The following is a 22,085-nucleotide window of genomic DNA, read 5'->3' on the forward strand; positions in this document are numbered from 1 at the left end:
GATTTTTTTCTAAGTCTTTCCATTTCCTAACACATGGGGCGATGTCACTCTTTCTGACAGCAGCATAGAATTCCATTGTGTACAAATACCACAACTTGTTGATCCACTCATCAACTGAGGGACATCTGGGTTGGTTCCCTATCTTTGCTATGGTGAATAGTGCTGCAATGAACATTGTTGTGCTAGCGGATTTAGTATGTCCTTGTTTCTGGATGGTTGGGTAAATGCCAAGTAGTGGAATTGCTGGGTCATAGGGGAGTTCTATGTTTAGCCTTTTGAGGCACTGCCACACTGCTTTCCATAGTGGTTGAACGAGTTTGCACTCCCACCAACAGTGTAGTAGTGATCCCTCCTGGCCACATCCCTTCCAGCACCTCTTGTTATTCGTTTTTCTGATCCTGGCCATTCTAACTGGAGTGAGGTGGAATCTTAGAGTTGTTTTGATTTGTATTTCTTTTATGACCAGAAATGTTGACCATTTCTTCATGTGTCTATAGGCCATTTTTGTTTCTTCTTCAGAGAAGACTCTCTTTAAGTCTTTGGCCCATTTTTTAATGGGATGGTTGTTACTTTGGAGGTTAGTTTTGGAGTGATTCAATTTTTTGAGTTGTTGATATATTTTAGATATGAGGCCTTTGTCCGTTGTTTGGTTGGTGAAAATCTTCTCCCACTCTGTAGGCTTCCTGATTAGTTTACTAGCTATGTCCTTTGCCATACAAAAGCTCTGCAGTTTAATGCAGTCCCACTTATCCAGCCTTTCTCTGATTTGTTGTGATTCTTGGTCCTTACTAAGAAAGTTTCGACCTGCACCAAGGAGGCCTAGTGTATCTCCTATTCCTTCCTGTAAAGTTTTCAGTGTGTCAGCTTTTACCTCCAGGTCTTTGATCTATTTGGAGTTAATTGTAGTGCAATGTGACAAAGAAGGATCCAACTTTAGTTTTCTGCAGGTGCTTAACCAGTTCTGCCAGCACAACTTGTTGAAGAGGCTGTCTTGTTTCCATTCTATTTTTGGCTCCCTTGTCAAAGATTAGGTGGCCATAGGTCTCTTAAAACCAAACTTTCTAACAAGGCAACATAGCTGAAATTTATTTTTCCAGAGCTTGTTCCTGATGTCACACTTTTTTTTCTTTTGCAGATGAAAGCTGAGTGGGAGTCTTAAACGTAGGGGAACTAAGACTGTAGTCTGTGTCCTGCCACCAATTGTCTCCAGACTCTCACTTGAGCAGGTTGTTAGGAAAAGGAAAACTAGACTAAGCCTGCAGCTGCTCTGTCTGATATCAGCTTGCCTGAACTGCATCTGAGTGGGAGGGGGACATACCAGGCTCAATACCTTCCCCAGGGGTGACCAAAACTTTTACTTCCCAGATATATTTAAATAGACAACGAAGATGTGCGTGCAAGCACACACACACACACACACACACACACACACACACACCACAAGGACACCCAAGGAAAAACTTAACAAGAACAAGACATAGAAGCAAAGACTTTTAAATAACTCCTAAGCTTCTGATGGCATGCCTGGCCTTAAACTATCAGAGTAATGGAAAAACCATGGGGCCCTGAACTCAGGGGGCACCTCCCCTATGGAGATTTCCATTCCCTGATAGCCAGCAGGTGGAGGCCATCCTAACCTACCTACAAAAGGCTGTCAAACAAAACCAGACATTAACTCATAACAAGAAAATTGGACTCAATCAGATACATTTAACACAAAAATTAGAACTCAGATGAATATTTTCACCAAACAGCTCATTTCGATTTACACATGGCTTGCTGGTGGGACTCCCAGGCATGCCCTGTTATCAACAAGAAACCCAGAAGGAGATCAAGGTTGGCCTTTGACACCCAGGCCTAAGAGAGCTTGCTGTGTCTAGCTTTTTCTTCTCTGTTTTAGGCCCACAGTGCACTTCCTTAAAAAAAGGAAAAAAAGAAAAAGAAAAAAACCATGCAGACATACAGGGGGTTGGCTGACTTCTACTTACGTCCTGAGGCCTTTGCTTTTCACCTGGACGTATTTCCCAAAAAAGGTTGTTAATAGGAGGGGAGTAAAGGTAAACTACTGCTTATCCAATGGATGAAGCAGAATAGAAAAACAAAACAAAACAATCCTTTATCTCAGTAGCATTATAAATTATTAGGAATTGATGCAAGACTTCTGAGCCCTGGTTGGGTGGCCCCGATGCGCTGCATAAACCTGTATTTGCCTGACCCTTTTTGATAAAAAAATGGGGAATTCTGAAGTTATTCCTGTATTAATTTTAGTGGCTCCAATTGTTTTTTTCTGCCAATAGGCCACTGATCCATCCATACAGGGTCATGTGATTTCCAAGTTAACTGTGGTCCCTAAAATTGGGGGAGCAGTTTTATGCCAATTTTCTCATAAATAATGCAGTCATCATAGAATGACACAACAACCATATCTTGTCTCTCCCTAGAGATCATTGGGCAGGTTCTCTTTAAGAACAGAGGCTGAACAGCTCTCACCAGGGCAGCGGGTATGAGCTGCTAGGCTGCCTAAGCCTTGGAGAGGGGACCTGCTGCAGAGTTTCTAGGAGGTGGGAACTTAGGCCTGGGAGGAGATCAAAATTCCAGGCTAGGCATTGTTGTTGCCCCTGGCCTCAGCTTCATTATAACTGCCCACTTTGCACTGTAAAAAACTGTCTCCCGAAAGTATTGCCCACATGATTTATTTCCAGTTTAAGGGGGGTCTTCAAGGTGGTAAGCATTGTTCTAAACATTTGTTGTACAAAAAAGGGGGGAATTACTGAGGGATGGACTTCCCATCCCATGAGATTCCTGAGGGGCACAAGGGAAACACCTTAGAGAAGCCACCAGGATGAGGGGGAGGTCAGCTTTCATTCTGGAGTTTGAGATCAATCAGTGATGGATGAATTTGCTTACTTATGACTTTATCTACAGTGGCAGCAGAGAACTCTCCCAGGGGGCTCCTAGTATGCTTGCCTTTATGATGCTGCCAGGCTACCCTCTCCCAAGTGGACTTATCCCATCCTGCAAGAATCCATGGGCAGATGGACAGAACAGTTTCAAAAAATTGTTCAAGCTTTTTCTCTACCTTTAGCAAGGTTTCCAAATTTAGGGTTCCCTCCTCTGGAAACCACGGGCACACTTCCTCAATAAACTGTAGGACGCATTCAAGCTGCCCCTGCCCTTCCCGCAATCCACGGGCTTGGAGTGTCCTTCTAAGGGCCTGTGGCCATTATCTTGTCCCATTATTTTTACTCCCGAATATACTTTCTCCCACTCTCTCACTCTCTTTAGACCTCACCACAGTGGGGTCCTCTACCGTCGTCCTAGGTTGTCAGGTCTCTGTTCCATCGCCACTTGCCGAGGGCAGCCAGCAGCGAACCGGGATCCCTGAATTTTGTTTGTTTGTTTTTTATAGTATCTGCTTTTGCTTCAAGAGTCTTTGACCCATTTGGAATTAATTCTGGTACTGGTTGACATAGAAGGATCCACCGTTAGTTTTCTACCCGTGCCGTAACCAATTCTGCCAGCACCATTTGTTGAAGAGGCTGTCTTTCTTCCATCCTGTTCTTTTTGCTCTGTTGTCAAAGATTAGGTGGCCATAGGGCTGTGGGTGGATTTCTGGGTCTTCATTTCTACTCCATTGTTCCTCAGGCCTGTTTGCATGCCAAGCTGTTTTGGTTACTATAGCTCTGTCTAAAGTTTGGTATTGATATTTCTCCAGCACTGTTCTTTCGGCTAAGGATTGTTTTTGCTATACAGGTTCTTTTATTATTCCATATGCCTTGATTCCTTTTTCAGGTTTTAAGTTTTCATCATAAAGGTCATTTATACTCCTTAGTTAATTCATAAGTATTTTATTTTCTTTGAGGCTACTGAAAAGGCAGTTGCTTTCCTCATTTCCTCCTCACTCTTCTCATTGTTGGCATACTGGAAAGCAGTTCATTTTTGAGGGTTAAGTTTTTACCCTGCTACTTCGCCAAAGTTTTGAATCAGCTCAAGCTACGTGGGAGTGTGGGCTCTGTAAGGTTCTTTAAATATACAGTCATGTCATTTGCAAAGAGAAAAAGTTTCCCTGTTTGGATCCCCTTTATGTTTCCTTCTAGCCTTATTACTCACTACATTAAAGAGGAGTGCAGTGAGTAGGCATTCCTGTCATATGCCTGATTTTAGAGGAAATGACTTTAGTTTTGGCGATTAAGTGATTTTTCATACACAGCCTTTATTATACTGAGAAATGTTCCATGGATCCCTAGTTTCTACAGAGCCTGAAGTTCTGTTGGAGCTTGTCAAATGTTTTTTTCTGCATCTATTGAGATAATCATGTAATTCTTGTCCTTGCTTCTGCCGATGAATTATTGTAATTAAGTTGCATATATTGAACTAGCTTTGCATGCTGTCATCAATCTTGTTTGATCATAGTGTATAATTTTTTTGGATGAGTTGCTGAAGACGGTTGGCCAGTATTTTGTTGAAAAGTTTTACATCAATGTTCATCAAACAAATGGGTCTACAGTTCTCTTTCTTTGATGAGTCCCTGTCTGGTTTTGGGCAGTGGGAGTCTAACACTGGCTTTGTAGAATGAGTTGGGCAAAGAACCTTCACTTTCAATTTCATTGAAGAGTTGGAAGAGTTTTGGTGTGAGCTCTGCTTTGAAGTCCTTATAGAATTCAGGTCCATCAGGTCCTGTGTTTTTCTTTTTTTTCTTTTTTTATTGTAATTAGTAAAAGTGTTACATGATATTTGCCAGATAGAAGGTGCATTCATTCACATACATTGATACCCTTTCACATGTCTTGGTACCCATTACCCTCCCCCCCACACCCCCTACCCGTTTTCCCCCTTCCCTATCAAATTTCAAATAACCAAATACAAATAAATCCAATATATCAGATAACAAAGTGAGATACTATAACAATATGAGATAACCAAAGGACAGCAAAGGAGATGAGAGATAACATAGTACATTAAGGACAACAATAATTCATTATATGGCTTTTGTTTCAATATCCTGGAGGTCCTTTCAATTAGCTTCATACTATATGGCCTTATGTATCAAGATTTTGTTCTATTGCAGATATCTGCTAGTAGAGCCCAAGGTTTCTACTGATTATGACTAATGAGGGAAACCATTGAGCCTAAGTTCCTTTGAGTCTGGCTTACTTCACTTAATATGATTTTTTCTAAGTCTTTCCATTTCCTAACAAATGGGGCGATGTCATTCTTTCTGACAGCAGCATAGAATTCCATTGTGTACAAATACCACAACTTGTTGATCCACTCATCAACTGAGGGACATCTGGGTTGGTTCCCTATCTTTGCTATGGTGAATAGTGCTGCAATGAACATTGTTGTGCTAGTTGGTTTAGTATGTCCTTGTTTCTGGATGGTTGGGTAAATGCCAAGTAGTGGAATTGCTGGGTCATAGGGGAGTTCTATGTTTAGCCTTTTGAGGCACTGCCACACTGCTTTCCATAGTGGTTGAACGAGTTTGCACTCCCACCAACAGTGTAGTAGTGATCCCTCCTGGCCACATCCCTTCCAGCACCTCTTGTTATTCGTTTTCCTGATCCTGGCCATTCTAACTGGAGTGAGGTGGAAGCTTAGAGTTGTTTTGATTTGCATTTCTTTTATGACCAGAGATGTTGAGCATTTCTTCATGTGTCTATAGGCCATTTTTGTTTCTTCTTCAGAGAAGACTCTCTTTAAGTCTTTGGCCCATTTTTTTAATGGGATGGTTGTTACTTTGGAGATTAGTTTTGGAGTGATTCAATTTTTTGAGTTGTTGATATATTTTACATATGAGGCCTTTGTCCGTTGTTTGGTTGGCGAAGATCTTCTCCCACTCTATAGGCTTCCTGATTAGTTTACTAGCTATGTCCTTTGCCATACAAAAGCTCTGCAGTTTAATGCAGTCCCACTTATCCAGCCTTTCTCTGATTTGTTGTGATTCTTGGTCCTTACTAAGAAAGTTTCAACCTGTGCCAAGGAGGCCTAGTGTATCTCCTATTCCTTCCTGTAAAGTTTTCAGTGTGTCAGCTTTTACCTCCAGGTCTTTGATCCATTTGGAGTTAATTCTAGTGCAAGGTGACAAAGAAGGATCCAACTTTAGTTTTCTGCAAGTGCTTAACCAGTTTTGCCAGCACAACATGTTGAAGAGGCTCTCTTTCTTCCATTCTATTTTTGGCTCCCTTGTCAAAGATTAGGTGGCCATATGTCTGTGGTTTAATATCTGGGTCCTCAGTTCTATTTCATTGGTCTTCAGGCCTTTTCCTGTGCCAGTACCCAGCTGTTGAGAATTATAGCTCTGTAATAGAGTCTAACGTTAGGAATTGAAATTCCTCCAGCTCTATTCTTTCTGCTAATAAATGTTTTTGCTATACGGGGTCTTTTATTATTCCATATGAAATTTTGGATTGCCTCTTCTATTTCTTTAAAGAATGACATTGGGATGTTGATGGTTATTGCATTGAATTTGTAGATAGCTCTTGGCAAAATTGTCATTTTCACAATGTTGATTCTTCCAATCCAGGAGCATGGGAGGTTTTTCCATTTCCTTAGTTCTGCTTTAATTTCCTTTTTTTAGGGTTTTAAAGTTTTCATCAAAAAGGTCCTTTACATTCTTAGTTAAAGTAATTCCTAGGTACTTTATTTTCTTTGAGGCTATTGTGAAAGGAGTTTCTTTCCTGATTATTGCCTTGTTCCTCTCACTGTTGGCGTAAAGGAAGGCAGTTGATTTTTGAGGGTTGATTTTATAGCCTGCTACATTTCCAAAGCTTTGAATCAACTAAAGGAGCTTGGGAGTAGAGTCTATAGGATTCTTTAAATACAGAATCATGTCATCTGCAAAGAGGAATAGTTTTATTTACTCTTTCCCTACTTGCATCCCCTTTATGCTTGCTTCTTGCCTTATTGCATTGGCTAGGAATTCTAGTACTATGTTAACGAGGAGTGGAGAGAGTGGGCATCCTTGTCTCGTTCCTGATTTTAGAGGGAATGGCTTTAGATTTTCACCATTAAGTGTAATACTAGCAGTAGGTTTCTCATACACAACCTTTGTTACATTGAGGAATGTTCCATGGATTCCTAGTTTCTCCAGAGCTTTTAACATAAAGGGGTGTTGGATCTTGTCAAATGCCTTTTCCGCGTCTATTGAGACAATCATGTGATTTTTGTCCTTGCTCCAGTTGATGTGTTGAATTATATTAACTGATTTGCGTATGTTGAACCAGCTTTGTCTCCCTGTGATGAATCCAGTTTGATCATAGTGTATAATTTTTTGATGAGTTGTTGTAGACGGTTGGCCAGTATTTTGTTGAGAAGTTTTGCATCGATGTTCATCAATGATATTGGTCTATAGTTCTCTTTCTTTGATGAATCTCTGTCTGGTTTGGGGATGAGGGTTACACTGATTTCATAGAATGAGTTTGGTAAGGAACCTTCATTTTCAATTTCGTTGAAGAGCTTGAGGAGTATTGGTGTGAGCTCTGCTTTGAAGACCTGATAAAATTCAGCTGTGAATCCATCTGGCCCTGGGCTTTTCTTAGGTGGAAGTTCTCTAATTGCCATTTCTATTTCAGAGCTTGAAGTAGGCCTGTTGAGTGGGCTTAGTTCTTCTTGGTTCAGGGTGGCTATGTTAATATTGGCTAGGAATTCATCCATTTCATCTAGATTCTCAAATTTGTTGGCATAAAGGTTTCAGAAGTATTCCCTCATGATATTCTGGATTTTGGTAATTTCTGTCGTGATATTACCATTTTCATCTGCGATTTTGTTTATTTCGATATGCTCTCTTCTTTTTTTGGTAAGATTTGCTAAGGGCTTGTCAACTTTGTTAATTCTTTCAAAGAACCAACTCCTTGTTTTGTTGATTCTTTCTATAGTTTTTTTTGGATTCCAAATCATTTAATTCTGCTTTGCTTTTAATAATTTGCTTTCTTCTACTTGGATTAGGGTTGGTTTGTTGCTCTTTTTCCAGGAGCTTAAGGTGAGTCATTAACTTGTTGGTTTGCAATTTTTCCAACTTGTTGTTGTAGGCACTCAGCACTATAAATTTTCCTCTGAGTACTGCCTTTGCTATGTCCCAAAGGAGTTGGTATTTTGTGTGCTCCTTACTGTTAAATTTCATCAACTGTTGGATTTCTGTTCTGATCTCTTCGATGACCCATTGGTGATTCAACAATGTGTTGTTCAGTCTCCATGAGTTACAGGGTTTTCGTTGGTGGAGATGTGTGTTCAGTTCCAGTTTGATGCCTTTGTGGTCTGAGAGTGTGCATGGAATAATTTCAGTGTTTCTGAATCTGTCCAGTGTTGTTTTATGGGCTAAGATGTGATCTATTTTGGAAAATGTTCCATGTGCTGCTGAGAAAAACGTATATTGTGTTGTTGCTGGGTAGAAAATTCTGCAGATGTCTGTTAGATCTATTTGGTCTATATAGTTGTTCAGTTCTAAGGTTTATCTGTTGAGTTTTTGCCTTGTTGATCTGTCCTTAGGTGAGAGTGGTGCGTTAAAGTCACCGACAATCACTGTATTTCGATCTATGTATGGTTTCAGTGTCAGTAAAGTTTGCTTGATGAAGTTTGGAGCTCCGGGATTGGGTGTATAAATATTTAGGATCGTAATGTCTTCCTGGAGGAAAGATCCCTTTAGTAGTATGTAGTAACCTTCTTTGTCTTTTCTTACTAATTTTGGCTTGAAGTCTATTTTATCTGATATGAGGATGGCAACTCCAGCCTGTTTATGGGGGCCATTAGCTTGATAGAGTTTATTCCAACTCTCACTTTCAAAAGATGATTGTTTTTTTGGGCTCAAGAAGTAGAATGCTGGGGAAGGAAGATGGCGCCAAGACAATAGGGACGCTGCCTAGCTATCTCTGAGAAAAAGAGAGAACCAGGGGGTCCCACGAGCCAACTACCTAAAGCAATCCACAACAACAAACTCAAAAAGCAACGGAAAAGGACTCAAACCAGAAAAGAAATCCAGATAAAGGTCACATCCAACTTTCTCAAAGAATTCGGAAGGCGAGGACCCCTCCCCCACCTATCCCCGCTGGGTCCAAGCCCTGAAACCCGCAGAAAGCCAAGGAAAGCGGCGGAAATCCGCGGAAAGTGGCAGCTGGCCCTGGACCAAGCTGCGAAAAGCGGCTTGAGCGGGTGCCGGCTCCACGCTGGGAAAGCGGCACTGGCTCTAATCCATGGAAAGTGGCGGCAGTGGAGGGCGCCAGGCTGGGAACCCAACGGCTGCAGAAACCAGCACAGAACCAGGCCAGCGAACGGCGGAAGCAGCGGAACCCAGACACGGAACCAGAACAGCAAGAAGCGGAATCCAGACACAGAACACAGGCGGCGGCAGAGACCCGAGGGGAGTGAAAGACTCCACACCACCGTGGAGCACCCGCAGACGGAACCAGAGGTGTGAGTAATACAGCGCATCCCCAAACACATTAGGAAAGCCGAGCGGGTCCCAAGCAATAGAACTTAACTCAGACCCCCAACACCCCGCCCGAGAAAGACTGGCGGGAGCAGGGGGGCAAGGAATTTAGAATCCTGTCCCTTCCCTCAACAGCCCCCTCCCTCAGGCCATTGACTGGAGATTGACAGGCGGGCCACCCATAAGACCCAGCACCCCACCAAGGGAGGTGGGCTGTCCCAATTCCCACCTGCCCAATGGGCTCAACCCCCAGCCCTCTGACCGGAGACTGACAAGCAGGCAGACCCTAAGACTCAGCACCCCACCAGGGGAGGCGGAGCTGTCCCAGCTCCCACCCGCCCACCAGGCTCCTCTCCCAGGACACTGGATCTGGAGAGTGGAGGGCGTTGGGACCCTGCCTTACAACAGTGGGTAGGGGGTGCGGGTAAATAGGAGCCTGCATCTGTCCCCCCCTCAATTCTTGAGCGGGGCATCCTCCAGCTGGGAATCCTGAGCAAGACACCACCAAGGGCCCCCCCACCCCACAGTCACAGACTCTGACAAAGCAGTGGAAACATAGCAGGGATCTGAAGGGCCAACCAGCAGCCAAGCTCCCCTTCTGGGAACCAAAAAGGTGCGGCTCCAGCCTTGGAGCCCACATCCCCAGCTGGGCCCCGCCCCTGGGAACAGAGGGGTCTCCTGCTGGTCCTGCTGAGAGCCCCTGAAACTCTCAATCCCCAGACCCTTGGCTTGGGGCTGACCCTGGAAGCAGCACAGGAAAACGTCCCCCAACCACGCTCAGACGGAAGCTCGCAGATCCATCCCATGGTCCAATGGGAGGCCACTGGTTGGGCTAAGAGCTAGTCGCGCAGCAACACATAAGTTTTAGTCTAATACTTTCCAAACTTTGTACTCAAATACGCTACCTACTTACCCCTGACCTCTCTCATTCTATTTTTCTATCTCTGGACCTCTGCTCGTCTTTCAACCCTTATACTGCATGGATCTACACTTGATGGCTGTTGAGCAACACTGTATATCTAGGTGTTTAATTATTCTCTAGGCTCAGAGGGACTTAAAGACAACAGAGATTGGATTGAGAGGCTTATTGTTTTGGGTATAAATCGCTTATCAGTGGATTATTAGACTGGTCGGTTACTGCACAAAAAGAAAGAGTGATAACACCAATCAAAACTTGTGAACATCTAGAGTCTGCCAGCTACAGAGGTCTAGGTTGGTTATATCTGAAAAACTATAATCGTGTTTAGTATTAATCTTGCTCCCATTTTCAAATGGGCAGAAAAGAAACTCAAGAAAAATGTCAAGTCAAGAAACAACCTCCCCCACCCCCCAATGTAAACAGCCAATGGAACAGTCACTGGCAAACCTAGAGGAGAGTCTTCCAAGTGCTGTACAAATGCAATTTATAAACATCATGAATGAAAAATGTGAAAATATAAAGAAAGAGATAAGGGAGGAAGCCATAGCTGAACAAAAGGAAACCATAAACCAGGTGATAAGTGAAAAAGAAGAAGCCATAAAGGAGGACATAATAAAGGTTTTTCAAAGAAAGATGGATGAATTCATAGAATCCACAAATAAAAAGGTGACTGAACTCCAGCAAATGTTCAAAGAAAATAAAGCTACTGAGCTAACCACTCAAATGGAAATCAAGGAGCTAAAGAAATCCATACATGATCTAAAAGAAGAGATGCAAGGCATCAAAAATGAACAATTAGTAGCAAGGGAGATGAAAAATAAAGTAGATAGCTTTGATAGCAGGTTAGACAATGCAGAGGAGAGAATTTAGATATTATAGAGAAAGAACAGAAAATGAGTCAATCCAAATCTAGGAAAACGGAGAGAGTGCTCCAGGAGATCCAAGATACAATTAGCAAGCCTAATTTAAGGCTAATTGGTATTGAGGAGGGCGTGAAGAAAGAGGTCAATGGTATTGGAATTATACTTCAGGGAATCATCTCAGAGAATTTCCCAAATATCCAGAAGGGCAGACCCATCTAGATACAAGAAGCTTTTAGAACCCCAAACAGACCTGACCAGTAAAGAACATCCCACCGCCACATCGTAATCCAAACTGGATCAATAGAAACCAAAAAAAGGATCCTAAAGGCAGCCAGGGAAAAGGGTTCAGTAACCCATAAAGGAAAACCAATCAGAATAACCCCAGATTACTCAGCAGAGACCATGCAAGCAAGAAGTGACTGGAAGCATATATGTCATGCCCTTAAGTCAAATAACTACCAACCAAGAATACTGTACCCAGCTAAGCTCTCATTCATAACTGAGGGAACAATAAAAACATTCCATTCCAGGGAAAAGCTGCAACAATATGTCGCAACAAAACCAACACTACAGAGAATTCTGAAATATGTTCTATACATAGAAAACCAAAATAAATGTAATATAGCGAAAGTAATGACACCTAAACAGCATACCATCTAAGGACCACAAGAACTGTCAAGACACAGGCCCAAATAAAAGCTTTTAAAAATGGTAGGACCTAATAAATATCTCTCAATCCTAATTCTCAATATCAATGGACTTAACTCTCCAATTAAACGGCATAGGCTGTCTAGTTGGATCAAAAAGCAAGAGCCATCGTTCTTCTGTCTTCAAGAGACACATCTTACCCAAAAAACAAACATCTTTTGAAAGGTCCTGTGCTTTTCTTGGACGGGAGGTCTCTTATTATGATTTCTATTTCAATACTTGAAATAGGTCTGTTTAGTAGGGCTAAGTTTTCTTGGTTCAATTTCAGTATGTTAATATTGGCTAGAAATTCATCCATCTCTTCTATATTCCCAAATTTGTTGGCATAAAGGTTTGGAAAGAATCCCCTTATGATGCTCTGGATCTTGGTAATTTTCATTCTCATCTATGATTTTGTTTATGTGGGTGTGCTCCCTTGTTTTTTTCGGTAATATTTGCTAAGCGTCCGTCAGTTTTGTTTAAGTTTTGTTTTGTTGATTCTTTCATGGTTTTAATTTATTTTTTTGACTCTAAGTCATTTAATTCTGCTCTAATTTTAATAACATATTTCCTACTACTGGTGTGTTGCTCTGTTTCCAAGAGCTTAAGGTGAGCCATGAAATTGTTGGTTTGAGATTTTACCAATTTGTTAATGTAGGCACTCAGAGGTATAAATCTTCCTCAGAGTATAGTGCCTTTGCTGTGTCCCAAAGGAGCTGGTAGTTTGTGTGCTCCTTTTTGATTGATACCATAAACTGTTGAATTTTGATCTCCACAATGACCCACTGGTGATTCAACAATGTGTTGTTCAGTCTCCATGAGTTACCAGGATTTTCTTGGTAGAGATTACAGCCTTTGAGTCTCAGAATATGTTTATGGGGCAAAATATGTCTCTTGTAGACAGCAGAAAGAAGGATCTTTCTTTGTGATCCACCTAGACAGTATAGTTAAGTCCATTGATATGGAGGATTAGGATCAAAAAATATTTAATAATTGCTGCCATTTTTTATTTTGTCAGGGCCTATGACTTGTCCATTCTACCTGCTATTAGCTGCTATGTTTTCTGGGTTTTTTTGTCAGTCTTGGGCTTGAGCTAAGGGCCTGAGTGCTGTCCTTGGACTTTTTCAAGTCTAGAAGCTCTACCACTTGAGCCACAGCACCTCTTCCCACCTTTGTCTATGCATGTGGTACCCACTGAGGAATTGAAGCCAGATCTTCGTCCATGCTTGGCAAGCACTCTACCACTAGGCCAAACTCTCTGCCCCTAGCTGGTATGCTTTTTAGGTGCCACTTCTCTGTTAATAACATGTTAACAACATGTTATTGTTGATTGTCAATGTGTAGAACGTCTTTGAGACTTTCTTGTAATGCTGGTTCTCTGGGTACATATTGTTTCAACATTTCCTTGCTTTGGAAGGTTTTTATTGTTCCCTCACCTATGAATGAGGGCTTATCTGGGTACAATATTCTTGAATGGTGTTTTTTTGTCTTTAGGGCATGGCATACACCATTCCTAGCTCTTCTTGCTTGCATCGTCTCTGCTAAGAAATCTGTGGTTATTCTGATTGGTTTTCCTTTTAGGTGATTTTTCTCTTATTCCTAGCTGCTTTAAGGATCCTTTCCTTGGTCTCTGTTGTAAGGACTATAATGTGGCTGTGGGATGTCCTTTTCTGGTCAGGTCTGTTTGGGGGTCTAAAAGCTTCTTGTATTTTGATAGATCTATCCTTCTGGATGTTTGGGAAGTTCTCTGATATGATTTTCTGAAGTACATTTGCAATTCCATTAACCTCTTTCTTCAAACAGCTTATACTTCTTACCTTGACACGCAGTCTCATAAACATCTTAACATTTTTAGAAACTTTTTCTATAATTCTTTTTTTGACAGTCCTGGGTTTGAGCTCAGGGCCTGAGCACTGCCCTTGGACTTTCCCAAGGCTAGAGGTCTACCACTTCAGACCCAACATCACTTCTGGGTTTTTAATCTATGTATGTGGTGCCACGGAATCGAACCCAGGTCTTGTGCGTGCTAGGCAAGCACTCTTCCACTAGGCCAAGCACCCTGCTCCTAATTGTTTAAAATATAATTTTATTAAAATGTGGTAGATCCAGTTTGTAACTCCTTGTAGATAACATTCTAGTGGCTGAAATTTTTCCTGTTGTTGGTTGTAATTCCCAGAGTGACTCCTTTACTTTCCTGACAATTTTCCTTTACTTGTGGCCCTTTCCATATTCTGAAAATGACAGAACATAGGACAAAGGACCAGTGCATTTTAAGACCATTCTATAGCTGTTTGCTGGATTCAAAGCAGGGGGCAGGGCAAACACACACGTGTACTCACAGACTTAAAAGCAAATAAAGAAGAAGGAAAAATAGTCCTGAATTTGGTGTTTTTTACTGATTCAGTTCTTTCCAGTCAATTTTCAAAGTTTGGTTTGACCAAAAATATTACACTGCTGTTTTGCAGCCTTCCAGTCAACAAACAGTGGTAAATAAAATAAAATGTAAAGCTTTTTTCTGTGTTGTTTTTATGGAGATTAAACCTGCAAAAATCCTTTCCATGATATGGCTTATAATTCAGGTACCTGTAACAAACTTCTTTCCATTCTCAACCCAGAGTATTTATGGTTACTGTGTGGATGGCAGATAAGCATTCTGTGCAGTTGTCCAGGTCTGAAAGTCAGCTGCCCCAGAAAAGGACTGTCTCAAGGTGAAGGGGTGGATGCTGGCTACTCTCTTCTGTAATAAAAAAGTTTAGTGTTGCTTGTGCAGAGTGCCTTGTGGTCTAGTGTTTGTGGTAGAGGAGACCCCTAGGCCTACACTATCACCATCATTTTGCACTCTTCCATTTTATAAATTGAAGGGGGGCACAAAATCCAGAGTATGGGAGAAGTTCATCTTTTCAGCAGCTGCTTCATTCTGAGAAGGGAGCAAAGTAGTCAGGGGTTGATATTTGACTAGGTGCCCTTTTAGGAGAATTTGGTTGACAGACTGGTGAATGGAAAGGCTGAATGCACCTGTTGCAAGCTTGTACCTCAGAGGCAGGCAGGCTCTAACATATGTCTTAACTCCAGTTCCGGCTTCAGATAAAAGTTAGAGATATAAGTTTGTTGCGCCCAGATGAAGCCAGGTGTTACATTACAAGCAGTCCTGAAAGGACTCTGAGGATCCTCAGGAGGAGGAGGATCGTCTATACTATGTAGTGCAGCTGTTTAGGGAAAGCAGGCAGAAAAAAATAGCTTGGGGTGGTAGGATTTTTGCAGCCATTGTGAGGACTTGCCTTGTTGGAAATGCTTGAAGTAAAAGGAGTTGTTAAGGGTATGGTAATTTTATGTTACCCATATCTAATGAGGTAGGAGTTAGTCTGGTGGGGCTGCTGTCCCCATGCTCATCCCAAGGAGGAATGAGTTAGGTGTTACTCGATTGAGGTAGATGGGCTGGCTGGTGGGATGATAGGGTCCAAGATGGAGAAGGTGGGGATATAGTGTGGTTGATATTAGAGGGGTGAGAATGTTGGCTAGGTCAGCAATGACCAACATTCAGGGATAAATCCAGGAGGAGTGTTTTCGGACCTCTTCAGCCATAGGAGTAGAGAAAGTGAGGGTCTTCAGGAGAACTGAGTAGCCGGTTAAATGATAGGCCTTGGTTTTGGAGGGAGATTTAGAAGACAGAGAGAGATATAGGTATTGAAGATGGAAGGGCAGTATCAGTGGAGAAGTCTGGGACTTGAAATGAGGGCAGTATACGTGGAATGAGAATTAAGTAAAAAGGAAGTATGTGAAAGGGATAAAAGGTGAGTGAAGAAGTGAATTTTAGAGGTATCCAGCAAGGCTCCTGTAACAGGTTTAAAAGATAAGCTGGATAAGTATGATTTTGAAAGGAGAACAGTTTTCCCTGTGAGGTTTATAGGAAGAGATAAAAGCCAGCCAGGGAAGGATCTGTCAGATCATGATGTGTGAGGTCAGCTAATAGGGATGGGGAGGACATTATTGGTGTAGAGGAGAGGTTACTCATTGGTTGGTGGATGGTTGTCCTCTGGGGTAGGAGCGAGAGCAGATGTGCTATCATCCTCCTGAGGAGATGTGTCTGCAGTCCCTTTCAGGAGAACTGTGACAGGTCCTGTGGTAATTGCCTGCTTTGTAAGAAGGGGCTTTGTAGGCCCAAATTTGGATAATGTGAACCAGGCTGTTGCATCCTTTAATTTGACTGCTGTGGAGTGGTTAGAAAGATCTCATGAGGTTTTCTTCACTTAAGCTGTAGTCCTCCTGAAGAGGAGCCATGGCAGTCTTTTCTGGGAAGGGATTCTAGAACTCACATATTCCCAGAGAGCTGCCAGGAGATGGCTGAGGACAGGTGGGAGGTGGGGTGAGGGGATAAGTTGAGAGGTTTTTTTCAAAGTGCTTGGAGGTGTATGAGGGCAAGGGGACATAATGTTACCCAGTCCCGGTAGAGTTTTAGTCCCAGTGGATAGGGAGATTATAGTGGCCTGGCTAGGAGCAACCAGTCAGAGGATAGGGCTGGACGGGATTAGTTAGCAACTATTTCTGGTCTCCCAGCTCTGATGAGAGGGCAGGTGTAAAGTGACTCCATTTAGAATGTGACATTACTTCCTTACTCTACTCCACGGTTCATCATCGTCAGGGCTGGTCTGGGGAGTTCAGGAGGTCACTGCTGGAAAAACTCGTCCCAGTTGGCACTTATAGGGGTTAGAGCTCAAGGCCTGAGCAGTAATCACAAGCACTTCTGCTACTGGCTAGCACTCTACCACTCTGACTCACAGTGCCACTTTCAGTCTTTGGCTGGTGGGAGATCTTGAGAATTGCTTCCACCCCAGCTCTTTGCTGGATAGTTGGGAGATGGAGTTTGGACAGATTTTCCTCTGCCCAGGCTGGCTTTGAACTGGAGTAACAAGGGGGAATAGAACTCACTGGGAATAGAGCTCACCTAGGCAACTGATTTAGGGTTTTAGGATTTTTGTTTTTTAGTCTGGGTTAACTCTTAGACAAGATTAGACTTAGAATGACCGTTTTTACTGCTAGAGTTATGAATACCAGCACTGTGCCACAAGTCCAAACTTGGCACGGTTTGCTACTTGGCATATTTGGTACACTTTGATATTTACCAAAGTGTATCTGTTCATACACCTGTCTTGATCTAACTTGTGTGTATTAACATACCAACAGGTGAAAGAGAATATAAATGAATAGAGGTTAAGAGGGTAAGTGTCTAGATGATGTAAAGGTCCTGGCTTTAGTGGATCTGAGGTGACTTGTGTCTTTTATCAGCAGGCTTTAGTTGTGTGTGATGGGGGCAGACAGGGATTTATTTTTACCACAGTGGAGAAAGTCACAGTGGTCCAGGCAGAAGATATGGCCTGGATCTGGGTGAGGCTGAAGTAGCATCTTCCAGCATCCATTGGATGGATTGCCATACTTCTTGTTGGGTTGCCTGCAAATTTCTACAGAATCTAGTTAAGGACATTTGAAATTACCCAGGATTTTCCAGGTTGCGTACTTTGAGTACACTGGCCTTTGCAGGTCCATTGGTCGGTCGGTTGGTATTTTGCTGGCAAGTCAGGTATATGTTAGATGGACATAAAGAATGACATGTGGGTTTACATCAGTGCTTGTTGGTATTAACAAGGCATCTTTGCATATCAACTACTTTTAATTGGAGAAGGGTGTTTTTAGCTTTGAGAAAAACATAAAACAGGACAGAGAGACAGGGACTTGCTTCTGGAGGAATTTTGAGTGACTCCAAAAAGATTTTGGATGGCATCGGCAAGCTGGATGTGAGCGTGACAGAAAGGTTACAGGGCCGTGGAAATTCACAGGGGGACATAACCTTCCCTGTTGGGGTCTCTGTCCCCCAGCACTGAGACCATCACTATTAGAAGGCTAACAACTGCATGGAGTAAAAAGAGAAATAGGTCTGGTAGAAGAGTAGTGCTGTTGCAGAAAATCCCCTGGCAGGTATGCTTTATCTCCTTTTCTGTGTTAATCCCAAAGCCTGTAGAAAGAACTGGGAGAGAAGGAGTTAGGAAAGTGGATGTGGTACTTAAAGTGAATGTTTGAGCCGTTGGATAAAGCTATCCAATAAGGAGGAGTTTAGTGGGGGAGCAGGGGTGGGAGAGGTTGGCAGGAATGTGAGGCAGTGGGGCAGTGTTTGCCCAAATATCTGGGCACAGTGGGAGCGGGAATCCTGAATTGTCTTAAGTGTTTCACATGGAGTGACCTGAGGAGCAGGAGGAGCTGGAGGGAGGTGATGTTGGGAGTGGAGGGGGAGTAAGGCAGGGTACTTGGAGAGAGGCAAGGCGAGCTTTGTACTGGGGGGAGGAGCCACCATAGTGGCCCTGACTGGGAAGCCCAGGTGAGGTTGAGGGTGGAAGCAATCCCTGAGCTGGGAGTGACTGGAGCAATAGGGGAAGAGAAGGGAGGAGGGAGAGTTTGCAACTACTCTGCCTCTTCTGAGAAGTTTGTTGGGAGAGGGCTGAAAAGTTAGTGGAGAGGAACGGGCTTTGCAGGCAGCTGCTGTGGCTGAGGCCTGGGGGAGGAGATCATAGGTTTAAGGCAGAGGTTTTGAGTTCTGTTGCTTGATCTGCTGCTCAGTCGGAGAGAGAGATTTCGAGAGATAAGAGTTCCGGATAGGCCTGGAAGGAGTAGAAAGCTACTGTACCTGATCCCACTATCTCAATCACTCATGATATAAGTAAATACCAGAGAATTATGGGATCAAAGGTGCTGTCATTCAGCCATTTAGAGGTTTTTTGTAGATCATAGCTTGGCCATGCTTCCTTAAGTGGAGAGAGCATATGCACCACCAATGCACCAGCATATGCCAGCAATGCACCCGAGATGAATCAGGTGGGATTTTAGGCTAAGGTCTACTAGTTCGGCTATCACCGAATATACTTGGCCTTAGGGAGGAATGGTGAGAAAAAGCAGTGAGCTCATCAACTGACCCTTGTGTCTCAGACCCCAAACCTGGTTCTTAGGTCTGAGGCCTTAAGGCTTAGCAGTGGCCTGGTACCAGGTCTATGAGCAGGAATAAGTAAAGACAGCACTGCAAATAGGGATATATCACAATGGGGATTCCCAGTCCACTTACCTTGTGATGATGGAGACCAGTGAAGTGGATGTCAATAAGCACTTGGCGGAAGGCAGTTGTTGGTCTGGCAGAAAGAAGTGCAAGGGTTCAGGAGCTAGGTTCCCTGGACAGCTGAGGTTCCATGGAGGGAAGAGCAAATTCCCGAGAGGACATGTTGGTGACCATGTTGGGCACCAAATATTAAACAATATGAGGACTTTGCCAGGAATCATGCAGACGTCCAGGTACAGGGAATGAAGGAAAAAGTTTTAGGGGGTGGGGCTAGGCGGGGTGGAGGATAAGGGACCCCTTCTCACATATGCCACATGAAAGAAGTGCCAGCCATTGACTTCTATAACCTGTGTGGTTTAGGGGAAGGAGAAGAGGTGGGGACCCGGGGTGGACCTGAAGACTAGGATTTACAGATACTGTCCAAATGGCAGATAAGGATTGTGTGCAGTTGTCCAGGTCTGAAAGTCAGCTGCCCCAGAAAAGGACTGTCTCAAGGTGAAGGGGTGGATGCTGGCTACTATCTTCTGTAATAAAAGGATTTAGTGTTGCAGGGAGCCGACCAAACCGTGGTAGAGGAGACCCATGAAACTACACCAGACAGAGCCATACTTCACAACCTGGAACAAGTCTTCCATGTTCATGCTCTTGTGGTCAGAGCTCTGTACCCTCTTGATGTTTGATACCTGGCTGCAGAAATGCCACTTCATTTCTCCCTAGACCTGTTAAGACATGCAGTGTTCCACCTCTTCCAAATAAGGCCCCCAGTCCTACGTCCTGGTTCAGTGCAGTATCCCAAAGGCATGCCATTGCCACTCTGCTGTTTCCAAACCAGTTGGAAGATCACAAATTATGTTTTTATTTAAGGTACACTAAAAACATGCATGCAATAAAAGGAACTCCTGGAACTCTGAATCACAGAAAAGGATAAATTACACAGTAGCCATTGTGTACCCGTTCCACATCTCTTCCCTTTTCCTCTCTGTATATACAGCCGTCAAGAGTAGTTTTAACGACGCTTTTAAAGTAGAGAGTGACCGTTAATTCTCTCATTTACTTTTACTAATCAGGTTAAGGAGGTAAAAGCAGGTGCAGAGATAAGAATGAGAATGAATCTCAGAAAAGAGAGTTTGTCTTTAAAGAGGCTGGACAAGGTAAATAAGGCTTTTAGAGTTAGGCTTCTCTTATTTATGATACCTTTGTTGATGTTTAGCCTCAAAGGATCTACTTTAAAACATTGCAAACTTGGAGTAGTGAGATTTGAAATGGGTTATCTGTGGTTGATCCATACAACCTGAACCACATCCATAGCCATTTGTTCAGGCAGCTAGGGTCTTCTTTTTTCTTTTAGTTTTCTTTCTTCCTTTTTGTTTTTTTTTTTTTGGTAGTGAACCTTGAAGCCTCCTATGTAACAGGGCCATAAGAACAGGGACCTGTTTCTCTTGAGCTAGAAGTCTCCCTAAGGTTATTTTCATGCTGTCTCAAAAGCTGCAATTCTTTTGTCTTCACTTCTTGGATAGCTGACTTTTTTGGGGTGAAGGCAGTGGATCATGGCCTTGAACACTGGACCTGGGTACTGTTCCTGAACTCTATAGCTCTAGAATACCACCCTACCCTTTGAGCCTCAGCCCCACTTCCCATTTCTAGTGGTTCATCGTAGATAAGGGTCTTATGGTCCTTAGTGCTTGAGCTGGCTGTGAACTGGGATCCTCAGATCTCAGCTTCCTGAGTAGCCAGGATTACAGGAGATAGCCACTGGAGAGCTGATTTATGTGCAAATTCCAACTATACCCAGGCATGAAATGGATCTTACTGCTAATGCTGAGCTGTGCCCTATTTTTTTCTCCACATTTCTCAGTTTTTCCTCATCTACAGTTCTGCAGATATTCTATCTGTAAGGATCATTTCTCTCTGTGTCTGTCATCCTCTGCATCATTCTCTCTCCCTCTATCTCTTCCTCTCCCTTCTCTTACCCTCTTGCTATGTTTTTTCAGGTCCTGGAGCATGAACTCATGTTCTAGGTGCTGTCCCTGTACACTTCCTCAAGGCTGGCATTATACCATTTGAACTACAGCTCCACTTGTAGCACTTTGGTAATTAATTGGAGATAAGAGTCTTAGAGATTTGCCTGGCTAATGTGGCTTCAAACTATGATCTTCATATCTCATCCTCCTAGGTAGCAGATATCAGCCTCCTGAGATGTTAGGACTAGAGGCATAAACCACCCTTGCCTGGCTAATTTCTCTAAAACACAAGCTGAGATAGAGGATGAGATAGGAGGATTTGGTGGTATTTTTGTTCTTTGCTTTGTGTGTAAGAAAGTGATGGGTGAACATAACACAGAAATAAATTTAGCATCCAGTGGTCTTATTAAACAATTTATACTAGTGAATCATACTCTGAGGATTATTTATATTCAGTAACCATACAGCATATTCAGGAGAAATAATCCTAACTTGCAGGTACAGTGTTGCATGTCTGAAATTTTAGCACTCTGAAGATTAAGGCAGGAAGATTTAAAGTTCTACCCCAGACTTGGCTACATCATGATGCTGTTTTCAAAGAAAACAAATTCACCATTGTGAGTATATTTTATGCTTTTTCAAGGTAACATTGGGCCTTCGGTACAACAAAATCTTACGTATTTTGCTATTTACACTTTTGTTTTTAGCTACCTGCATGACTGTGTATAGTTATCTTAAATTCTTCTTAGGTCTAAATACTTCAAGAAGTGTTTCATCACATCCTGATATTACCATTGTTTTAAACTAACATACAATGATTGTAATTTAGCTTTATCCACTTGATAACCTATGTTGTACTAATTGTTCAGTTCTAAGATATTCTTCTTCCAGATAGTAGCCTCCCTGATTATGGATACACTGAAAGGTGAACTGGAAATCAAGATGTACTCTAGTAAAAGGAAATAGAATGGTAGATTACTAAAACATTAAGAAATGTTCACCTGAATAATGCTAGAAAAGCAGTATACTCTATAATTTAATGAAATGTGTACTCAAATTGCCTTAGGTGTCAGTAACTTCTAGTCTTTATTGCATAACTGTGTGTTTCTCTTACTTTTTTTTCCTTGGCAGTCCTGGG

This window comes from Megascapheus bottae, chromosome Y (assembly GCF_031878675.1).
Source record: "Megascapheus bottae isolate mThoBot1 chromosome Y, mThoBot2.hap1, whole genome shotgun sequence".
Lineage (NCBI taxonomy): Eukaryota > Metazoa > Chordata > Mammalia > Rodentia > Geomyidae > Megascapheus > Megascapheus bottae.